This window comes from Saimiri boliviensis, chromosome 13, assembly GCF_048565385.1.
Source record: "Saimiri boliviensis isolate mSaiBol1 chromosome 13, mSaiBol1.pri, whole genome shotgun sequence".
NCBI lineage: Eukaryota > Metazoa > Chordata > Mammalia > Primates > Cebidae > Saimiri > Saimiri boliviensis.
In genome coordinates, this window is record NC_133461.1 from 82,974,414 (window position 1) to 82,995,656 (window position 21,243).

The 21,243-nt window shown below is 38.8% G+C and overlaps 1 long non-coding RNA gene across 1 annotated transcript in view; it reads right to left on the reverse strand.

Moving 5' to 3' along the window:
- The window catches only part of LOC141580835 (uncharacterized), a 114,719-nt gene extending 95,426 nt beyond the window's left edge, over positions 1-19,293 (reverse strand). The window contains exons 1-2 of the long non-coding RNA XR_012513209.1: positions 19,170-19,293; positions 14,423-14,566 (exon numbers count right to left, since the gene is read on the reverse strand). This is a non-coding gene — a long non-coding RNA (uncharacterized LOC141580835). The remainder of the gene's footprint in view (positions 1-14,422; positions 14,567-19,169) is intronic.
- Between the last annotated feature and the right edge of the window lie 1,950 nt (positions 19,294-21,243).

Sequence of the window (21,243 nt, forward strand, 5' to 3'; positions counted from 1 at the left end):
CACCCCCTCCACTCAACAGAGGCTTCTCCAGCACTCCAGTTCAGATGCTGTGCTTCTTCCGCAGTCTTTACAGCCCCAAAACCAGGAGATCCTGGCTGGGCTGACAAGCACCGTGGGTTTCCAGCACAGACCTGGGCAGCTGTTTCACTTGGTGCCACTGGCTTCCATCACAAATCTGGGCAGCTGTTTTAGGTGGCACCTGGAACACCTGCGAGACAGAGCTTACCTATTCCTCTAAAAAAAGAGGGACTGAAGGAAGGGAACCAAGTGATCTGGCTCAGTAATTACCTGACAAAGACCAGCAAACTGAAACCCATTGGCTTGAGAGTTTCACAGCCAGTACAGCAGTATAAGCTCAACCCGGGATGGTCCAGCTTGGTGGGGAAAAGGTGTCCACCACCACAGCGGTGGTCCACCATTGCTGAGGTGGTCCACCATTACTGAGGTGGTCTGCCATTACTGAGGCAGTTCTAACCTTACCTGAGTAAACAAAATCACAAGGAAGTTTACACAGTAGATGGGTGGAGCCGGCGGCAGCTCAGCAATGCCTCTGCAGGCAGACTGTGACTAGACTCCCTCCTTGCTGGGCAGGGCATCTCTGAAAAACATAGTAGCCCATCAGGGACTTGTAAATAAAGCCCCACCTTCCTGGGATAGAGCACCAGGGAAAAGGGGTGGTTGTGAGTTCTGTTGCAGCAGACATAAATGTCCCTGCTCAGCAGATCTGAAGGAAGTAGTACCACTCCCAGCACAGCAATTGAGCTCTGATAAGGAACAGACTACCCCCTCAAATAACTCTCTGACCCCCGTATATCCAAAGAGACATCTCACACAGGAAAGCTCTGGCTGACATCTGGCAGTTACCCTTCTTGGATGAAGCTACTAGAGGAAGGAACAGGCAGCAATTCTCTTTGTTCTGCAGCCCCTGCAGGTGATTCTCAGGCAAGAAGGGTCTAAGGTGGGCCTCCAGCAGTCCTGTAGCAGAGGAGCCTGACTGTTAGAAGGAAAATTAAAACAGAAAAAATAACTTCAACATCAACAGAAAGGATGTCCCCAACTGAAAGTCACCAACTTCAAAGACCAAAGGTAGATAAATCCATGAAGATGGGAAGAAACCAGCTCAAAAAAAGAGAAAACCACCAAAAACCAGAATGCTTTTCCTCCCTCAAGGGATCACAACTCCTTACCAGTATGAGAACAAAACTGGATGGAGAATGAGTTTGACAAATTGACAGAAGCAGACTTCAGAAGGTGGGTAATAACAAACTTCTCTGAGCTAAAGGAACATGTTCTTCTCTAATGCAATGAAACTAAGAATGTTGAAAAAGGGTTAGACAAAATGCTAACTAGAATAACCAGCTTAGAGGAACATAAACGACTTTAAGTAGCTGAAAACCACAGCACGAGAACTTCACGAAGCATATACAAGTTTCAATAGCCAAATTGATCAAGTAGAAGAAAGGATATCAGAGATTGAAGATCAACTCAATGAAATAAAATGAGAAGGCAAGACTAGAAAAAAAAAGAGTGGAAAGAAATTAACAAAGGAAATATAAAATTATGTGAAAAGACCTAATCTATGTTTGACTGGTATACCTCAATGTGATTGGGAGAATGAATCCAAGCTGGAAAACACTCTTCAGGACACTATCCAAGAGAATATCCCCAACCCAGCAATGCAGGCGAACATTCAAATACAAAAAATACAGAGAACACAAAGATATTCTTCAAGAAGAGCAACCCCGAGGCACATAATTGTCAGATTCACCAGGATTGAAATGAAGGAAAAATGCTAAGGTCAGCCAGAGAGAAAGGATAGGTTACTCACAAAGGGAAACCCATCAGACACAGCAGATCTCTTGGCAGAAACCCTACAAACCAGAAGAGAGTGGGGGCCAATATTCAGCATTGTTAAAGAACTTTCAACACAGAATTTCATATCCAGCGAAAATACGCTTCATAAGTGAAGGAGAAATAAAAGCTTTTATGAACAAGCAATTGTTGAGAGATGTCATCACCACTAGACCTCCCTTACAAGAGCTCCTGAAAAAAGCACTAAACATGGAAAAGAACAACCAGTACCAGCCACTGCAAAAACATACCAAATGGTAAAGACAACCAACGCAATGAAGAAACTATGCCAATTAACAGACAAAACAACCAGTGAGTATCAAAATAGCAGGACCAAATCCACACATAACAATATTAACCTTAAATGTAAATGGGTTAAATACCCCAATCAAAAGACACAGACTGGCAAATTGGATAAAAAGCCAAACATATCAGTGTGCTGTATTCAGGAGACCCATCTCATGTGCAAAGACACACATAGACTCAAAATAAAGGGATGTGGGAAGATTTACCAAGCAAATGGAGAGAAAAAAAAAAAAGAGTTGCAATTCTAGTCTCTGATAAAACTAACTTAAACCAATAAAGATCAAAAGAGACAAAGAAGGGAATTACATAATGGTAAAGGGATCAATGCAACAAGAAGAACTATACTACACACACACACACACATACACACACACCCCCAATAAAGGAGCACCCAGATACACAAAACAAGTCTTTAACCACCTAGAAAGAGACTTAAAACCTCTGACACAATAATAGTGGGAGACTTTAACACTCTACTGTCAATATCAGACAAATTAATGAGACAGAAAATTAGCAAGGATATTGAGGACTTAAACTCTAATCTGGACCAAGCAGACCTAGTAGACATCTACTGAACTCTCTATCTCAAATCCACAGAATATACATTCTTCTCAGCACCATATTGCACTTACTGTAAAACTGCCACATAATTGGAAGTAAATCACTCCTCAGCAAATGCAAAAGAACAGAAATCATAACAACTAGTCTTTCAGACCACAGCACAATCAAATTACAACTCTGGATTAAGAAACTCACTCAAAACTGCTCAACTACCTGAAAACTGAACAACCTGCTCCTGAATGACTACCGAATAAATAATGAAAGAAAGGCAGAAATAAAGATGTTCTTCAAAACCAATGAGAACAAAGACACAACATACCAGAATTACAGGGACACATTTAAAGCAGTGTCTAGAGGGAAATTTATAGCACTAAGTGCCCACATGAGAAGAGAGGAAAGATTTAAAATTAATACCCTACTGTCACAATTAAAAGAACAAGAGGAGCAAGATCAAACAAATTCAAAAGCTAGCAGAAGAAAAGAAATAATATCAGAGCAGAACTGGAAAATATAGACACACAAAAAAATTCTTCAAAAAAATCAATAAACCCAGAAACGGTTTTTTTGAAAAGATCAACAAACTAGATAGACTGCTAGGCAGATTAATAAAAAAGAAAAGAGAGAAGACTCAAATAGATGCAATAAAAAAGTATTAAGGGGATATCACCACCGATTCCACAGAAATACAAACTACCGTCAGAGATTACTACAAACAACTCCATGCATGTAAACCAGTAAATCTAGAAGAAATGAATAAATCCCTGGACACTTACACCCTCCCAAAACTACACCAGAAGAAGTTGAATCCCCAAATAGACCAATAACAAGGGTTGAAGTTGATGCAGCAATTAATAGCCTACCAATCAAAAAGTCCAGGTTCCGATGGGTTCCCAGCCAAATTCTACCAGATGTACAATGAGGAGCTGGTACCATTCCTTCTGAAACTATTCCAAATAATACAAAACGAGGGAATCCTATTTTTATGAGACCAACATCATCCTGATATCAAAATTTGGCACAGACGCAACTAAAAAAGAAAATTTCAGGCCAAGATCCATGACAAACATAGATGTAAAAATCTTCAATAAAATACTGGCAAACTGATTGCAACAGCACATCAAAAACTTAATCCATCATGATCAAGTAGGCTTCATAATGGGGATGCAAGACTGGTTCAACATACACAAGTCTATAAACATAATCCACCATATAAACAGCACCAAAGACAAAAACCACATGATTACCTCAATAGATGCAGAGAAGGCCTTTTACAAAATTGAACAGCCCTTTATGCTAAAAACTTTCAATAAACTAGGTATCAACGGAATGTATCTCAAAATAATAAAAGCTATTTATGACAAACCCACAGCCAATATCATACTGAATGGGCAAAAACTGGAAGCATTCCCTTTGAAATCTGGCACTAGACAATGGTGTCCTCTCTCAGCATTTCTATTCAACATAGTATCGGAACTTCTAGCCAGAGCAATCAGGCAAGAAAAAGAAATAAAGGGTATTCGGTTAGGAAAAGAGGAAGTTAAATTGTCTCTATTTCCAGAAGACATAATTGTATATTTAGAAGACCCTATCGTCTCAGCCTAAAATCTCCTTAAGATGATAAGCAACTTCAGCCAAGTCTCAGAATACAAAATCAATGTGCCAAAATCACAAGTATTCCTATACACCAATAACAGACTTAAAGAGAGCCAAATAAAAAATGAACTGCCATTCACAATTGCTACAAAGAAAATAAAATACCTAGGAATACAACTAACAAAGAACATAAAGGACCTCTTCAAGGAGAACTACAAACCAATGCTCAATGAAATAAGAGAGGACTCAAACAGATGGAGAAACATTCCATGCTCATGGTTAGGAAGAATCAATATTGTGAAAATGGCCATACTAACCAAAGTAATTTATAGATTCAATGCTATACCCATCAAGCTACCATTGCCCTTCACAGAACTGGAAAAAAAAATCTTAAACTTCATGTGGAACCAAAAAGAGTCCACATAGCCAAGACAATCCTAAGCAAAAAGAACAAAACTGGAGTCATGACGCTACCTGACTTCAAACTACTCTACAAGGCTACAGTTATCAAAACAGGTATATAGACCCATGGAACAGAACAGAGGCCTTGGAAGTGACACCACACATCTACAACCATCTGATCTTTGACAAACCTGACAAAAACAAGCAATGGGGAAAGGATTCCTTTTTTAATAAATGGTGTTGGAAAAACTGGATAGCCATGTGCAGAAAGCTGAAACTGGATCCTTTCCTGACCCCTTATACAAAAATTAACTACTGATGGATTAAAGATTTAAACACAAGACCTAATACCATAAAAACCCTAGAAGAAAACCTAGGCAATACCATTCAGGACATAGGCATAGGCAAGGATTTCATGACTAAAACACCAAAAGAAATGGCAACAAAAGCCAGAATAGACAAATGGGATCTAATTAAGCTTCAGAGCTTCTGCACAGCAGAAGAAACATTCAGAGTGAACCAGCAACCAACAGAATGGGAAAAAATTTTTGCAATCTACCCATCTGACAAAGGGCTAATAATAATCTGCATAATAATAATCTAATAATAATCTATACAGAACTAAAACAAATTTACAGGGAAAAAAAGAACCCCATCAAAAGTGGGCAAAGCATATGAACAGACCCTTTTCAAAAGAAGACATTTGTATGGCCAACAAATGTATGAAGAAATGCTCACCATAACTGGTCAGCAGAGAAATGGAAATCAAAACCACAATGAGATACCATCTCACGCCAATTAAAATAGTGATGATTAAAAAATCTGGAGACAATAGATACTGGAGAGGATGTGGAGAAATAGGAATGCTTTTACACTGTGGGTGGGATTATAAATTAGTTCAACCATTGTAGAAGACAGTGTGGCGATTCCTCAAGGATTTAGAAATAGAAATACTATTTGACCCAGCAATCCCATTACTGTGTATATACACAAAGGATTATAAATCATTCTGTTATAAGGACACATGCACACATATGTTCATTGTGACACTGTTTACAATATCAAAGACCTGGAACCAACCCAAATGCCCATAAATGAAAGACTGGATTAAGGAAATGTGGCACATATACACCATCGAATACTACTATGCAGCCATATAAAAGGATGAGTTCATGTCCTTTGCAGGGACATGAATAAATCTAGAAACCATCATTCTCAGCAAACTGACACAATAACTGAAAACCAAACACCATATGTTCTTACTCATAAGTGGGTGTTGAACAATGAGAAGACATGGACACAGGGAGGGGTACATCACATACTGGGGTGGGCTGTGTGTTGCTGAAATCTCAGAGTGTAGTGCTGTATGTGATTTAGAGTACCGAGGACGTGATGCCCCTGATCCTCTGTGCCAGATACACTTTACAGGTGGGGCAGTGCCCCACCTTGCCTTGGCTCACCCTCTTTGGGCTGCTTTCACCCCCTTTTTTGGGGTTAATCACACTGTTCAACCAGTCCTTTTGGAACAGACTTGGTACCTTGCTCAGAGACGCAGATATTGCTCTGGTTCTGTGTCTAACTCAATGGAAGCTGCACTCTGGAGACACTCCCTTTCAGCCATCTTGGTTCCCTTCCTTCCATGTGTCTGAGATGGCTTTTAATAGCCATCCAACTTGGGTATAACAGCATGCATAGTTATGGTGCTGCTGTCCTTTGGAATATAGAATACACTTTGAATCGATACGTATTATATAGTTTATGTTGCTTATAGACAGAAAACGAGATCACAAAACAAAGAGTGGCTATTCTTATCACCATTTTCAGTGGCCCACTTGGGTAATTTGTGCTTTCTATCTTTACATCAGGCTCTGTTGGATCATAAGTTCTATTGCTGGAAAGGAAGATTTATACCAGGGAAGCAGGATATGGGTTTCACTAAAACCAAAGCTACTGGTACTGCCTAGTTCCTTGGGACTAGAACAAGAGACAAAGAAAGAAAATAATTATATTGACTGAAGTATGTGACTATCATGAGAAGACACTGTTGCTGTTACATAATAAGTGCAAGGGAAAAAAAATCAGAGGATTTAATAGGAATGTGTCTTGGTGCTCTATGCCCAGTAATAATGATGGATGGGTAGTTGCAGTAACTAAGCTTGACAAAAGTTGAAATGAAAAGGTGGGGAAACATTTTCAGAAATGTGAGTACAAGTTACTTCCCTGGCAAAAGCCTCCAGCACCTGAGAGTAAGAGAACTCAAGAAAAGCATGACAGAGGAAGTGGATCAATATAAATAATGATCTTGAAGTCAGCTGCAGCATAAAAACTACAGATAATCACTTTAACCATTTTTCTGAGTCTTTAAAAAAAAATTTTATCTGGCCATGACTTTGAAGAATTTCTAATGAGACAAATTTAACTCAACTTGGGACATAAGTGAATGTGGGTAGTACCAGAGGTGATTTATAGCTGATGCCTTTGCTGACCACCTACATCCTGCTTTCACTGTTCCCACATACATCTGCAAGTTCATACATCAAACACAGCTTCTCATCTCCATGTCACTTTGAGAGCTACTTCTGGCCACTGGAACATGTTAAGCTCAAATAGGACAGGTAGTGAGGAGCAAAACACGGAAGTTCTATCAACATCTTCAACAATGAAAAATGGGAATTACTTAATACATATCTAAGTTTTCTTACCTTTGGGTAGGGCAGTTATCAGTGGGCCTGGTAACTAATGACTTACAGTGATAGGCTGATTATTAACACCTTCTACAGGCTTCATTCTGCTTGCTCTGAATTGCCTCCCAAATAAATGAAGCATTCAGTTCCAATGGGTGATTTGCTTCAGTATTTTGGGTCTCAGTTAAGATCTCCAAGGCTAAGGGAGATTCTCTTTCCCCATGCAATAATTACATGCAACCTGCAGGCACTTCGAATGACCTTTAATGATTTGCTACCTTCTTACTTCTGTATGTATATCTGCATATTGCTTCTGCTTTAAATATATCTCAGTAGCATATTGAGAATATTTAATAAGCTAAAGTTAGAAAAATTTCTAATCAGGAAACGGAAATCTAAAGAACAGAGGAAATGGTTGAAGCTTAGAATTTTTGATCTTTGATTCTCCATCTCAGCAATTTCCCATGAAGCCCTAAAAAGGCCAGTTAACTTCTTAGTGTCTATGTTTCCTAATTTGTTAAAAGAGACTCATAACCCTATGATGTAAAGGCAGTAAAGCAGATGAATGATTTAACGTTAGATGATCTATAATCTGCCACGCACTATTATTTTGAAGATGCCCATGCATTATTCATTGCTGAATGCACTTACATTAGTAGCGTACACAATCACTCACAAATTTCAGATATTACACACGCTTTTTAACAGGTGGCAAAAACAATACATGATGTGTGATATTTTTAGCTAAAATAATTCTAAATGACCTAGAGTGAAATTTTTTTAGACTATGTAAAAATGATAAACCTAACCTTCTTGTTGGTAAGTATTATCACGGTTTTTATTTGTAGTTCAGTGGACCCTTGGCATTCAGGGATTTAATAACACAATTTGTATTCTTCAGAGGCAACCTCAAGGGTTCATGCCATAGAGTGATGTGCAGTTTTGTGGTGGCATGGATTTTAATTGTAAAAACTAATGGGCTGATATGTGGAAGCTGTCCCAATACCGCTACTCATGAACAGTGAGCTGGTTTCTTTTTATCCTGGAAGTGGCTCATCTTAACTCTGTTCTTCTCTTTCATGAGCAGTAGCTGTTCTTAAGTGATAAAAACTTCATATATTTTTGAAAAATGGCTCTTATGGGAGAAATAAACCATAGCTAGTGCTGGTGATGAAAATGAAGAATTCTAATAAGTGCTTACTCTTAGCCAGAAAAGAGATTTTTAATAAAGAGTATGATGTTGAACTTGGCAGACTTAAATCCATGATATGACAGAGTCCACCAAATGGGTATATGAACACCGGAAAAATCATTTTGTGAAAATTTTAACAAGTCTTCACCAGATCAAAAGTTGATTTTTACATTTTTCTCTTTTAAAACAACGGCTCATCTGAAGGTCAGAAAGGGAGTTTTAAAGTTTTTGTTTTACTTTGTAATCTGTTATAGGACAGGGTGTATGTTATAGTAATGTTCTTTTGCATTTCTTTTATAAATTTTAATAGTGTTTTAGTTCATTCATTTGCATTTAGTAAGAGAAAAAGTATAAACTTCAAATGAAAATGTTATCTTTTTTTAAAAATCACTGAATCATTAAATCCCTTATTTTGTTGTATTGTACCAGCCCTTCAGAAATAATAATTAAAAATAGAGATATCCAACATGCTGCTACTGTTCTTAACTTTTACTGGAATATTTCTAGGGTTTTCCAAAGTACATTTTATTGAACAGTTGTACTCTTTGAAGAACAAGTTCTATGACAAAGTTGTAGAAATCTGCCATTCTCTGTTTCCATGTTAGAGAATCAAAGAGCATATTCACCTATTAATTGTACCAAGCAGCCCTGTAATTTAATCTTTTATGGATTAATTTTGTTTAATCCTGGGTTAAACTGTCTACCAGAAATTAAAGAGAGAAGAGTCCCTACTGTCTTATGAAGCCAAATAACTTGGAGGTTACATTATAGGAGAAAAAAGAAACGTGTATCAGTTTTTAAACTCATCCTCAAGCAAGTCGGCAGTCATTCATTTTGAGAAGGTGAAGGAAAATCCCTGTCACAATGTCCCCAATGGCAGTTACAGAATGGAAACCAAGACCTCCAACTACTAAAAATAAGTCACAAATTAAAGCTTCCCAAAGTGAACAATTGCCATGTAAAGAATGTGAACAATTTTTGTGCCAGAGATGGTGGACCTACAGTTTGCGATTAAGAAGACAATGACCTAAAAATAGAAATCCCATTTGACCCAGCAATCCCATTACTGGGTATATATCCAAAGGATTATAAATCATTCTACTATAAGGACACATGCACACGAATGTTCATTGCAGCACTGTTTACAATAGCAAAGACCTGGAACCAACCCAAATGCCTATCGATGATAGACTGGATAGGGAAAATGTGGTACATATACACCATGGAATATTATGCAGCCATCAAAAACGATGAGTTCATGTCCTTTGTAAGAACATGGATGAACCTGGAAACCATCATTCTCAGCAAACTGACACAAGAACAGAAAATCAAACATCACATGTTCTCACTCATAGGCAGGTGTTGAACAATGAGAACACATGGACACAGGGAGGGGAGCACTACACAGTGGGGTCCGTTGAGGGGAAATGGGGGAGGGACGGAGGGGTGGGGAGGTGGGAAGAGATAGCATGGGGAGAAATGACAGATACAGGTGAGGGGAAGGAAGGCAGCAAACCACACTGCCATGTGTGTACCTATGCAACAATCTTGCATGTTCTTCACATGTACCCCAAAACCTAAAATGCAATTAAAAAAAAAAAAGACAGACTTTCCTTATGCTTTCTTTTGTAGGCTTCTGGGTCAGTTTAACTTAAGAATTATAAGGCAAACTGTGAAAAGCTTTGACCCACTGGCAACTAGTTTTTCTGTTTGAATCATGGTTTTGTTTTGTTTTGTTTTGTTTTCAATTCTCTAATATGTGACTGCAATTGTGATCTAGGGTCCCCTCCTTCATGTTGTGTTAATCGCCTAAGCAACCTCATGGTTCATAAAGCCTGGCTACATAATAATCAACCCTATGAATTCAGAGTGATAAAAAGCTTTATAATAATAAACCTTTTTGCTTTTATAACTTGGGTATTCACATAAAAGTTAATGTAAACTGTTTAAAACTTTCACATTGCTGTTGGTCAATTGCATCAATGTTCTTCAGTGAGATTTGCCTGAAGTTTCCTTTTGTGTGATACTTGGTCAAGTTTTAACATCACACTTCTATTTTTTGTCCCTGTATTTTAAGACACTACATATATTCTGTTATTTATCTGCCAGAGACTGAAAGAATTCATCTGTAACACTAAACAGCAATAATTTTGGACAATATTTAAAAAATTTTTCCCCTTCTATCATGTTTACTTATATAAATGTTGTATGTTCTCTTTAACCAACGTTGGTAGTGTTAACTTTCCTTAAAAAATGTTTTTTCCAGATTTACAAAATCCAATAAATATCTTTTCTAAGGGGATTTTTTTTCCATAAGTTATTGGGGTACAGGTAGTATTTGGTTACCTAAGATCTTTAGCGGTGATTTGTGAGATTTTGGTGCACCAATCACCTGAGCATTATACACTTCACCATATTTTTAGTCATTCTCTCTCACTCCACTCCCACCCTTTACCCCATGTCCCCAAAATCCATTGTATTATTCTTATACCTTTGCATCCTTATAGCTTAGCTCCCACCTAACAGTGAGAACATACAATGCTTGGTTTTCCATTTCTGACTTATTTTACTTAGACTAATAGTCTCCAATCTCATCCAGAGCACTGCAAATGCTGTTAATTCCATTTTATGGCTGGGTAGTATTCCAACATATATATGTGTTTGTGTGTGTATGTGTGTGTGTGTGTGTGTGTGTGTATTTTATATATGTTTATACACACACACACACACACACACACACACACACACACACCCCTATCACAGTTTCTTTATCTACTCATTGATTGATGGGCATTTGGGTAGCTTCCATGATTTTGCTATCGTGAATTATGCTTCTATAAACATGTGTGTGCAAGTGTCTTCTTCAAATAATGACTTCTTTTCCTCTGGGTATCCAGTAGTTGGACTGCTGAATCAAATGATAATTCTACTTTCAGTTCTTTAAGGAATCTCCACACTGTTTTCTACAGTGGCTTTACTAGTTTACATTCCCAACACCAGTGTAGAAGTGTTCCCTGTTCACTGCATACACGTCAACATCTACTGTTTTTTGATTTTTCGCATAGGGCCATTCTTGCAGGAGTAAGGTGGTATTGTATCGTGGTTTTGATTTGCATTTCCCTGATCATTAGTGATGCTGAACATTTTTTTATGTTTTTTGGCCATTTGAATATTTTCTTTTGAGAATTGTCTATTCATGTCCTTAGCCCAGTTTTTGATGAGATGATTTGTTTTTATCTTAATGATTTAAGTTTGTTATAGATTCTGGATATTAGTCCTTTGTCAGACATATAGATTGTAACGCTTTTCTCCCACATTGTGTGTTGTCTGTTTACTCTGATGACTATTCCTTTTGCTGTGCAAAAGCTCTTTAGTTTAATTAGGTCCCAGAAATATCTTAATATTCATGGCTATAACATAAGGTGTCCTATACCACTTTCTTTTTAACCTTGTCCTCAAATCGGAAAGGAAAAGGTGAAAATGGAAAGAAACTTCAGTAATAGGTGTAAAAAGCAAAGGGAGACTGAAAGAGACCCAGTGTGAGATAGTGGGATATAAAAAGCTGCTTTATTAAACTTTCCATTCTATAATTTTTTTTTCCCTAAAAAACAAGTTATCACCTAAGAAAGAAAGGTGAAGGCAGATAAAGAATGGGCTTTCAGATGTTCAGGCAAGCCATTATTAATCAAGATTTTTCAGCTATAAAAAAAGAATGGTTAATATCTAACCATATCCAGCTTTTGGAGGGAAGATTAGGAAAGATACTCTATAGAGCTCTAGAATGTAATCCCGCAGAAATATAAACCATTACTGTTACTTTATAGATTTCCAGCATCCACTATTGACTCTCTTGCATCTAGAAAAATTTTCATTACTAAGATTATGGGCCAGGTGCAGTGGTTCACAAGTGTAAATCCCAGCACTTTAGGAGGCAGAGGTAGGTGGATCGTTTGAGGTTAGGAATTCAAGATTAGCTTGATCAACACGATGAAACCCCTAAAATACAAGAATTAGCCAGGCATGGTGATTCACATCTGTGGTCCCAGCTAATCGAAGGCTGAGATGGAAGAACTGCTTGAGCCCAGGAGGTTGAGAATGCGGTGAGCTGTGATTTTGCCACTGCACTCCAGCCTGAACAACAGAAAGAGACCCTGTCTCACATTTAAAAAAATCCTTTATGATGAGTTTATGTGTTTTGCAGGGACACAGATGAAACTGGAAACCATCATTCTCAGCAAACTGACACAAGAACAGAAAACCAAACACGGCATGTTCTTACTCATAAGTGGGTGTTTGACAATGAGAATGCACAGACACAGGGAGGGGAACATCCCACACCAGGGCCTGGCAAGTGGGGGGCTAGGGGATGAATAGCAGAGGGTAGGGGGATTGGAGAGGGATAGCAGTAGGAGAAACTCCTAATGTAGATGATGGGGTGATGGATGCAGCAAACCACCACCATTGCACATGTACACCTATGTAACAAACCTGCACGATCTGCACATGTACCCCAGAACTTAAAGTATAATAATTCTTTTAAAAGAGTATCTTCTAAATTGAAACAAACAAACAAACTAGCAAAAAAAAAAGTCCTCTATATTGTATTAGGGAAAATGACCAAAAACTATACAAGTTATCTGTGGCAAGTTCTGGCTGACCACAGAACTGTCCAGGAAAATAAAAAAAGCTCTTATAAGATCAGTTGATATATTCCTTATTAATGACAAGAAGTTATAATCACCAATATGGCCTTCTACACTATTTTTTAAAGAAAACTTCAGCAAATAATTACAACTTTGTAACCACTACTGTTCTTCTTAAAAGAATCAGTACTAAGACAAAAAAAGAAAAGGAAATTATTTAAATGATGTGAGACCTTGACAAGAAACTTGTTCAGAAGAAAGATCTTGGCCTGAAACCACTTACCTATATCTTCTGTTCATTTACCTCTCTTTCTGTGTGTGCTTCTACTTTATATCCTATCCTTGACCTTGGTCATTTGTGGTTGGTTCTATGGCAGTGGTTGCTGGAGAAGTAATTTGATTTTTTGTCTCATCTATTTTTAACTTCCTTTTCCTAATGTTCTATCTATATACACTAAACTACTGGCAACATCTTGCTGGTGAAGAGAGTGTATACTTCCTGAAAGGCATCATTTTGGGTTCTACAAATGTCTCTAATGTCCCTTCTGCTAATATAAGCACTCCTGCAGGTGGCAAATAGTATTTTGATCTTTAAGGGCATGAATGAGGACCATAAAAAAAATTAAAAATAATGTATATAAAATTGAAGCCCAAGGTCTTAAACCCATGGAAATATTCTATTGCCCTTTAAAACATCCATGGAAGTACACTTCTCTAGAGGCAATAACCGAATGAAATGCCCATGCTTGACGTTATTCAGAGGCATCAATTTGCATAGTTAGAGGCATATGGAGAAGAAGAAAGTACAAAGTAGCCCCGGAAGAACTTTGTAGAAGTTCATGAAAGTAAAATCTTTAGATAAGTATAGGCAATAGACATACAATGTCTACACTACAGAGGTGCAGTCTAATTTCCTCATGATTCCCTTCCCCACCTGAGAACCCAATTTCTTAAGAAAACAAAACATGATTGAGATGATTCAGCAAAGACTGAGGAAATCAGATGACCAACTATAACTAACTGACTTTTACTGTGAGCCACACAGTTACATGTCACTTGGGAAACTAACATTTGTAGAATTTATAATCACCTTCAACACTAGATGTTTACATTCATTGTGTTGACAGTATTATTTTAACTTCCCACTTTGCAAATAGAATAAAGAAAATAAGACTCAGCCCTTTACTTACAGTTAATGATGGAATTCAGGACATGCTACTCCTGTGTATGGCACCTTGCCATTTGACAAAACAGCAGCAGAAGGAAGGCGACTCTCTTCTTCCCCTGGTCCTTCTCTCCCAAAGCAGTTATTTCCCGAGGCACCAACCCTGTAACTGGAGGACAAGAATATCTTTATCTCTGGAGGTACAGGGACACAGAGAAGAATATGGACAAACGGGCCTTAAGTTTCTTCAAGTTTATTACCATTAGTTCATAAACTTTTATCTAATCATGCTTCTTTTCCAAGGCCACTTCTTCATCAGACTTAGCATAAAAATACACAGGTTTATCCATTTCTTCAGGTCTTCATTTCCTTAAGAAGGCTCCTGTGTCATGTACAACTTAGATTAAATTTGTATGCTTTTTCTCTCGTTAATCTTTCTTTACAGGGGTCTCAGCCATGAACCAAGCAATGGATAAGAAAAGATTTTATTTCACCTATAGTTTCTTCTCTCCTGCACTCCTAAGTACAAAGCTAGCACTATCTGCAAATCGCATGCTTTCCCATCATCTTCGAGCGGTTACCTATATTGTAAGGAGTATGCTCCATGCATGTGAAATGACAGACAGATAAACAGAACACACAAAGGGAACACTGGATGAGTCTCCTCACTTTGCTGGCAGCATGGTTGGTGCAGATGGCATAGCTGACTGTTAGTAGCTGGCTCTGATCCAACTCTGAGATTAGCTTGAAGATTACTATAGACCTTATCAAGTGGTATGCCCATACAAAAAACACCATACCCTGTGTGTAGAACACATATTTATTCAATCTGCAAGCCATGCTTGGATTCCCATTCCACTTGTTTCCAATCTATGCACGCTGGTGAGGATAAAGATTCCTCAGGCTTATTTGGTCCTGGGTTTTCCTGACTTTAAAAGGTGCACAAGACCTTGCAACTCTCTGTCTCTCATAGTCACCTCACGTATTTTTAAAATCTTTATTACAATGACTGAAAGATGGAGGATTCACAGGTATTCCTCTGTGTTTGAAGAACCTTACTGAATGCTCTCTGAACTTGGGATTTGGACTTTTAAAGACGCTCACCGTTTATTACAACCATCATTTTTCTGCCCTGGATTTTCCTGAAAGATGTAGAGAGGTTTTTGAAAGATTAGGATAATCGAAAAAGATGAAAAAGCTTTCCAGGTGACCCCATTCAGCTTTTTCCAAATTCCTTTTAGGGAGAGGACCTGAGATTCTTTTCTCCCCCATAATAAGTGTCAGCTATTCAATCATTGTTTGTAAACTATGATCTAAGCTTTCCTGAGTGCCTCATGCCAGGTTCCTTTGCTTTTCTACTGTAGCATATGGTTACATGGTGTTTATGCTCCAGGAAAAAGCCCGGAGACAACTCTACTGTCAAAAATGTGTTTTTCCCTAAGTGGGAGGTCAACAGCATCTCCATATCCCCGCCTGGAAGAAGAAATGAAATGCCGCATGTGACACCCACTAATCATCTACCTTTCAAGGGCTTGATTTGGTAATTTTCTCTGAGGATAAAGTAGCTGACAAAAATGCTTTCAAGATGGAAAGGGGACTTGTAAACCTGCCTGACTTATTATTTTCTGCCTGAAAGCAATAAACATCTGTTTCCTTGATAAAGTAACCAGGTCCACATTTGAGGAGAACAAAGCTATTTGGTTAACTTCTAGTTATTGATTCTTCTTGAGAACATTACCCCAAGGGCTCTGGGCAGTGAAACACTGAACGTCACCTGAACATCTCTAGATTCCCCTATGCAGTCTGTCAATAACCTAAATTCCATGCCATGAGACATTTTTTCATACTATAAAATATTGGCAAATAATGTTAGGCACAGAAAATAGGAAATAGTTGTTTACTTTGACTGAGATATTGGACAAGGGCAAAATTTAGAAATTTTTTCACTGGTCAATGGATCGCACTCTTAAATAGCCAGAAGTCCAAAGAAATGACTAGGTCTCTACCTAGGTCTAGAAAGATGTGAAACTTTTGTTTGTATTTTTTGTGTGTTATGTCTGAGTCTCATTACTACACTTAAAAAATTTATACCCTCAACTCTTGACAAAGTTTATTCTATTATCTGTCATCTTAAAACTGTAACAAACAATTGTCCTTTTTTTTTCCAACAAGTTTTTTGAGTATATTTATGTGCCAGACACTTGTTTGGGTACTTTAAAAACGTTAGAAAACAAAAACCAAGGATCCCTATTCTGCTGAAAACTTATACTCCAGGTAATAATTATCAAGCATAAGAAGAATATTGCATACTTCAAATACATATATATCTATATATCGGCAGAGTCATGAAAATCAGGGAAGCCAGAGAGAATTACTGGATGGAGGACAGTCACAATTTTAAAGACGATAATCAGGATAAGTCTCACTGAGAAGGTGACATGTGAATGAAAGCTTGAAGGTAATATAAAAGCTATCCACACAGATACTCAAAGAACAACATTCTAGGGACAAGGGAAATCCAGTGCAAAGGCAAGAAGGCAAGAGCATGCCTGGAAAGTCCAAGGAACATCCTGGAAGCCAATATGCCTGGAGAGAAATGATCAAGCAGGAAAGCAGGATATGAGGCCAGAGAAGTAAAGTTGGGAAGGGTAAGAAGTGAGGGGCTATGTAGATGCCTTTAACTGATATAAAAACTTTGCTTATTCTCTGAGTGAAATGGAAGCTTTTACAGGATAGTAAGCAATGGAGCCATAGGAATCACCTCACCTTTTTAAAGGGTCATTCTGTGCTTTTCCAAAATAGACTTCATTAGGTAACAAGTATAGAATCAAGAAATTATTTTCGAGACTACTGAAAAAAATTCAAGCAAGGAGCTCAGGAAAGGATGCTAGCAGTAGTAGAGGTGGTAAGAAGTGCTACATTCTGGATATATTTTGAATAGTCAATAGGAATGCATGTTAGCTTGGACATAAGGCATGAAAACACAGAGGTAAGTCAAAGATTACTTCAAGATTTTTGGCCTTAGCAACTGGATGGATGGAGGTGCATCAGTTGAGATGGGGGAAAACTCTAAGTGAAATGAATTTAGGAAAGAATATCAGAAGTCCAGTCTTGAACATGTTATGTTTGAAATGTCCATTAGATATTCCAATGGAGATGTTTCATAGGATGCTGGATTTACGGGTTTGGATGTATCCGAGATGGAAGTATAAGTTTGGTGTATGTATGCTAGTTAAAGCTATGCTGCTGTAGGATGTTAGCAGAAAAGTAAATGTAGATAGAAAAGAGAACCAAAGATTGAGTCCTGGAGCTTGCCAAAGAGGTCAAAGACAAGAGGAAGAACCAGTGAGGAAGACAGAGGAATTGTTAGTGAGGTGGAGGAGAAAACAAGAGAATGTGGTGTTCTAAAGACGAAGGCACAGAAACCCTATGAAGGGGGAGGGAGTTATAAATGTACCAAATGCTGATGAAAAGGTGAAGACTGGAAATGCCCAATGGATTTAGCAACGTGAATCTCATTGATGACCTTGACGAGAGCTGATTAAGGTGGAGTGAGTCTAACAATGAGAAAAATGCAGTTGGGGACGAAAAAAAATTGTAGAAAAAATTTGAGTAATTTGCTTGAAAATAAATATGAAATCTGGAGTGGAAGTTGGTGGCAGGGGATGAACTCAAACTATGTTTCTTAAGATTAAAAAAAAGATATTTGCATGTTATGCTGATGGAAACAATTCAGGATGGAGGAAAGAATAATGATGCAATCTGGAGAGCATTCATGAAGAAATACTCTTGCATAAGCAAGAGCAGATGGGATCTGGTGCACTGGATGGAATGTCTCTGTATGTGAGTACAAATATTTCATCTATGGCTACTGGTGGGAAGGTAGAGTATGTGTGAAATGTGGGAAAGTGGGTAGATATGACCGTGCTACTCTGGCAGAATCTCTTTGGAGACCTTTTTCAGTGAGGTAGGACACAAGATCATCAGATGAAAATGATGAGGCTAGGGGAAGAATTTTTGAAGGTTTGAAAAAAAAAGTGGCTAATTGTTTACACCTTTGATACTCAAAGGAAGGTCATTGAAGCAGCAGTATTGGTGACACCTGGGAGGCTGCCAGGAAAGCAGAATCTCAGGCCTCTGAACTCCTTCCTCAAAAGCTCCCCTTAAGCTCCACTTAGTCAGGATCCCCAAGTGTTTCATATGCACATTAACATCCCAGAAGACCTGATCTTCACAGGATATCATAGAACAAGCATAAAGAACACGAGCTTTCCAGCCAAGTAAATTAAACTCTAACTTAGAAATCATGTGATTTTCAGAAAGTTGCTTAACCTCTGTGTAAGTTTCCTTATCTGTAAACTGGGGAAAACTACTAATATTAGCACAGTAGAAATAAAGGTGGCAGTAGTTGTTGTAATGACCACAGCAGGTAACATTCACTGAGCTCTATCAGTCAGGATCTTGGTAGGAGGCTGGAATTCACTCAGGTGACTGTCAACTCTCGCTTCATGACTTGCAGAGCTCTTAGACAATAGGAGTGCCCAGGCCCCACCCTGGCCCGTTACAATAATCTCTGGGAATGCCAGGGGAGGCACTGGTGGTTTTCAAAAGCTCCCTTGGTGGTCTGGTGCAGCAAGGGTTGACAACCACTGATGTAAGTTAGTAGTCTTTAGGGAAGGGCCTATTTACAGAGATTTCGGCAGCATTAAGGAACCAAAAATGGCATGTTGAAGCATCCAACGACCAGCAAAACAGGCAAGACATTAACTTACCTGGGGTTGGAAGAACAAAGGAAGAAAACAGTGTCACTGCTGCAGCAGAGGAAGGACCACAGGTGGAGGTGGGCAGAGGTCAGCAATGGAGGGGTTGGGTTGCTGCCAGTGAGGGAGGCAGAAGTCGGAGGGGGCAGGAAGGAAGTTCCCTAGTCTTTCTTCTCCCGCCTACTGGTTCCCTGGCACTTCCTCCCATTGGCTGGCCCCAAACTCAAGCTGGCAAGGGAATTTGGGTAATGTAGTCCTGCATAGAAGTCCTCTTTTCTGCGAAGAGAGCAGGCCAGAGAAGACGGGAGAATGACCAGAGGGAAAGGGAGTACTGATAAGGTTTCAAGTAGAGAATAATAAGTACAGACACTTAATGCAGGCCAGGCTTTCTTCCAAGTGCTTTGCATGGCTTAACATTTTAGTACATGGCTTCATTCTTTTTCATTAAAACTCAGCACTTTTTTTATTAAACAAGGAATTGTTCCAGGTCTATTAATTATTGGAGACAGTTAAATATTTCTAAGTTTTCAGATGCACAATCCCCAGAAGAGGGCATTAAATTGTTCCTCTGTGGTAAGGCTAAGAGCCCAGGGCCCAGCATCTGCCTTCTCTAGGCCAGCAGGGCACACCTACTAAATTTCTTGACAATGGGTTGGTTGCAGGAGTATAATTTGGGTGATTAAACAACTTGCTTTGGTCCTAATGACCCAGCTTTCTATTTGTCTTAGAAAAAACATGACACAGTGGGCCCATAAACTGTGGATCCTGCTAAATTCTATGACCCATTACCCAACTATATGAAGACATCTAAAGGACCAATGATAGTTATCAATTCTTTTGTTCTCTATTGTAAGATATTTTATATAAGGAACAGCAGTTATTGGAAAATACACAGCAAATACATTGTGTAGGAGAGGATAACTGGCAGGAAGGGGGAGATGAAGTGCCCCACCCAGTAATGATGGAACTCAAAAGGTAATCTGGGTCACAGTTTAAAGCTATTTAAACATTGGCCAGGTGCAATGGCTCATGCCTATAATCCCAGCACTTTGGGAGGGCGAAGCAGGTGGATCACCTGAGGTCAAGAGTTTGAGACCAGCCTGGCCAACATGGTGAAACCCTGTCTTTACTAAAAATACAAAAATTAGCTGGGTGTGGTGGCCTGTGCCTGTAATTCCAGCTACTCGGGGGGCTGAGGCAGGAGACTCTCTTGAACCCAGGAGGCAGAGGTTGCAGTGAGCTGAGATCATGCCATTGCACTGCAGCGCGGGTGACAGAGCAAGACTCCCTCCAAAAAATAATTTTAAAAAGTCTATTTAAAAGTTAACCAATGACTTTTAAAAAGAATCTCTACTCAGAAGGGGGAGTTTTATTCATTTGGACCTAGAGAGGAGCTGAAAGCAAAGCTTTGATGAATTCTCAGTTGACTCAGCAGGAACGCAGCTGCTGTGTAAACACTCAACACTAGAGCAGGCAGTGTGGCAGACAAAGCTCATCTCTGGCCCCAACTGCTTTCCTGTGCAGTGATCCTGTTCTGTTTATAGATAAAAAAGATGTAGTTCGGGAAAACCAGGGCTGTGATTGAGAACTTGAGATGGGGACAGAGCTGAGCCATTGATTAGAAGAAGCACAAGTACATTTTATAAAGGGCACTTCTCAAGGTCCTGCTAACCAGCATTTTACTTCCTCTGACTCCACTTATCATAGTCTTGCCAATGGGTATTTCAGTCTATAGCTTTTAAAATATTTGTGATTTTGGAGAGCATGCTCTGAAGAAGAGACCGTATTTCTTGAAAACAACCTGTCAGTATGAGCGTTTGTCTAACACAGGATTCCTAGATACCTAATTAGAGTTTCATTCTAACAAGACTACATTGAGCTAATCCTCTTAACTGTTAGCTGGCGTACCATTTTGTTAGAGGTTTCTAGAAAAAACAAGTCTTCTACGCATAGGCATTGCTTCCTAATAATGGAATTCAAGCATTTGTGGCAAGTCTATGGGAGAGAAAAATTGTTTTTAAATCCCACTATACTCAAAACTGCTTGGGTGCCTTTTATATCTAGATACCCTAGGAAAGAGTTAAGA